Source organism: Physcomitrium patens, chromosome 25 (genome assembly GCF_059467195.1).
Source record: "Physcomitrium patens ecotype Gransden chromosome 25, ASM5946719v1, whole genome shotgun sequence".
Lineage (NCBI taxonomy): Eukaryota > Viridiplantae > Streptophyta > Bryopsida > Funariales > Funariaceae > Physcomitrium > Physcomitrium patens.
In genome coordinates, this window is record NC_143434.1 from 13,173,822 (window position 1) to 13,177,497 (window position 3,676).

Sequence of the window (3,676 nt, forward strand, 5' to 3'; positions counted from 1 at the left end):
GAAAAGATTTACAAATATAAAAAGGTTTGGGATACAACAAAGATATTTTGATGGGAGAGTATATCTTAGAATTGTTTTATTGGCCCAAGATGCACGAAAGGGTGAAAAAAATTGCCAAAAGTTCTAAATATATCAAAAAAGAAATATGCAAAATATTCACGTATATATATATATATATATATATAGTCATTTAATCCTAAGCAATCTTAGAGTAATATAGCTAGTTATTGAATCTTAACAAAAATAAAATTGTGTATATACAACCATTGTGTTTTAAATCTTAATTAGCCATGACTGAAGCTATTAAGGAGATATACCTGTATTGTCATTATTACAACAAGGATGGCTATTGAAAAATCTTTAAAAAGTAGTAAGATTAACATAGATGATAAATGATGAGATTATAAAACTGTTTCTTGTAGTTAAGTTATAGGATTAAAAAATAACATTGTAAAAACTTTAAATACATGAAAAAAAAAATAAACATGAATCATTTACCTTAATAAACTTAACACATATCCAAAAACAAAATTTTCAACCTATAAAGTAATAAAATTATAAATATATAAAACAAAATATTTTTAAAATAAGATATTAATTTATTTTTAATATTTTTAATTTAAAAATTCAAATAAAAGCATTTTTTTTAAAGAACAGAATGTGTATGTATAATTATCACAAAATAAAATTTATTACAAATAATTAAGGTTGATGTTTTTCTTTAAATAAAGTTAAATAGTGTTAACAAGTTGTAGTATATATAAATATATAAATATATATATATATATATATAGTTTTAAAGAGGGCAATGTTAAAGTGACCCACCTTTTTACTAAATTGACTCACCCTATCTCAACCATCATTAGAAAAATGATGGTTCCCAATCCCCGCTCCCCTATCTCTCCGTTCCCAGCTCTCATCCACACCCCCTGTTCCCACTAAGAGGTTTCGCCGTCGTAGCGCAAAGCGAGAGGGTTTGTGTGTTTTACCATATGGTGTGATGAAGCTGCAGCGATACCCTAGTACCAGATTCTCGACGTTGTGAATCCACACATAGGCAGACACAGAGACACACACACACATATACAGCGCGGTTGGATGACTCTTCTGCCACTCGAAATTTGATTCTTGGGATTAGATTTGATGTTGATTCATTCCGAGCACGGTTGGATGACTCTTCTGCCACTCCATGGTTTGATTCGATTTTCTGGGATGTGAAACGAAAATCGCCCTGTACAAATTTGCTGATGCGGCTTTGTATCAACTGGAGCTGTGTCATTTTCTTGCACAATTTGTGACTTTCTCTGCATCTCTCTGTTGCGGTGTTTCAGGTGGTGTTTTGGATGTGGGAGCACTCTGAAGGTCGATCGGAGTGACTATTCAAGATGAACCACTGAAATCCCGATTTGAATTGAACCAACTCAGTGCATCGGAAGCTAGCATTGTGACCATCTCGTGGACAATCCAAGAACATTGCAGAATTTTCAATAAAGCACCTGCCTCGTTTGCAAAATGGAGTTTCTCATGGATGCTGCAGGGCGGGGTGATGTTGACACAATGCAGCAGGTTTTGGAAGTCACCGCTGAAAATGTCGATCAAGTAATTGCTCCATTTAACACGTCAGCTCTTTATGTTGCGGCAGCAAATGGCGAAGTCAACGCTGTGATTGTCCTGCTGAAGGGGCAGGTCGAGATTACATTCAAGGATGACCTCCAGTGAACTCCTCTCCATCTTGCGGCGTACAACGACCACGCCGATGTTGTGAAATTGCTTATATCAAAGGAAGAAGGTCATGTCCTCATCGGTGTTAATGCAACATCCAAGTTTGGCATCACCCCGCTCCATCTTGCCATCGTGCAGGATGCCATTTCTGTGGCTGAGATTCTCCTCTCGGAGCAGTCCGTCAACAGAATGGCACAGACTGAGGATTAACTGAACATAATTCACATGGCAGCCGATATGGAACACCATGACATCGTCAGTCTTTTAGCGCGAAGCCTTTTGGAGAACGAGTTGGTCAAGCTGATGAGCGCTTCCATGGTTGATCAAAATCCAAAGAACACCGTTACACTACGCTGCCCGCGCCGGTCAGGTAGATGTGGTCAGACTCTTCTTCCAGCAACCTTTTTCTGAGCATCTTGATGTCAATGCTAAAGACGCAGATGGACTGACATCTTTTGAATCTGGCATCCCGAGCGGGCCACACAACTGTGTTGGTCAAGCTTTTCAAGCGCTCAGACCTGTTGGTGAATTCCAAGGCAAGAAATCAAAACACACAAGCTAGTCTTGTTGCACCGACAGATCTGGAGCTGGAGTACCTACCCAAGCCATCCCTCGCAGACCTGATAACTGAAACCGGCAATGACTTGATTGCCTTGCACCTGGTCGCGCGTGAGAGCCATAAAGGGGTGTTAAGTAGGCTATTGGGTGACGCAGCCCCAGTTGGAAATCGGTTTCAGTTGAGCTCATGCCAACTAGATCACTCCTCTAACTGCAGCTTCAAGATGTGTGTGTCTCTGTGTCACATTTTTTTTTTTTTTTTTTTTTTTTTTTTTTTTTTAATTTTTTATTGATGGTTGAGATAGGGTGGGTCACTTTAACATTCCCCTTTTTGTATGATTTTTTCTAATAAAATTCAAGCAATGGTTTGTAATAATACAATATTTTATAATAGTTTTGATGATAGTTTTCAAAATACTAAATTATCCATAAGACATTGTTTGTAAAATTAAAAAAGATTTTAAAAAAATAATTTTTATATTATTTTATTATTTTATTATTTAAAATTTCTTAATTTTTTAATTACATTTTTTTCTTTTTTTTGATGTTATGCAAGTTTCATTTAATATTTATTTTTACATTAACTATTAATAAATTTAATTTTTAATGAAATAGTATTTTTTATAATTACATTATTTTTATAATTTATCACTATATCATATATTAATATTAATATATATATATATATATATATATATATATATTAATTACTTGCTTTGATATATTTATTCTAAAAGAAACAGAAAAATATTTTGATAATAAGACATCTAATTAATAGAATATAATACATGAGGATATGTTTATAAATTAATATTTTTCAAAAGATATAAACAACATGGTACAATGTCTATTTAGTTCTAAAGAATGTAAAAAAAAGAAAGATTTCTCTAAAATAGAGCTTCAAAGGCACTACAACTACACATGAATTTCTTACAATATAACTTTGATAAAATATAAATTTTAATTAGATAATTTTTATAAAAAAATTATATATATATACATGAATAAAAAAATAAAATAGAATTAAAAGATATAATCTATTGGATTTAAACATACAAGAAAAAACAAACATAAACCATTTTTATTTTTAAAAGTGTAAAATGAAGAAATTTTGATTTTAATATATTTTTTTCTTATATTATTGTAGATTTTGTTGTTTATATATATATATATATATATATATATATATATATATATATATATATCTATCTATCTATCTATCTATCTATCTATCTATCAAAGATATGAATTACAAACAACCAAGAAATTAGTACATTCTTGTAATACTAAAAAAAGATAGATAATCACTCAAAGATAGTATAATATTACAAATAGAATGGCTATTGCTAAAGATAAGTAGATTAGAGGGTCTAAAAACAAAACTAAAAGAAAAGAC

General features: G+C 31.8%; 1 long non-coding RNA gene across 1 annotated transcript; it reads left to right on the plus strand.

Moving 5' to 3' along the window:
• The first annotated feature begins 919 nt into the window (after positions 1-919).
• LOC149986318 (uncharacterized) lies at positions 920-2,572 on the plus strand. Its single transcript, XR_016500983.1, has 2 exons — positions 920-1,093; positions 1,332-2,572. It is a non-coding gene; the product is annotated as an uncharacterized LOC149986318 (long non-coding RNA).
• The last annotated feature ends 1,104 nt before the right edge of the window (positions 2,573-3,676 follow it).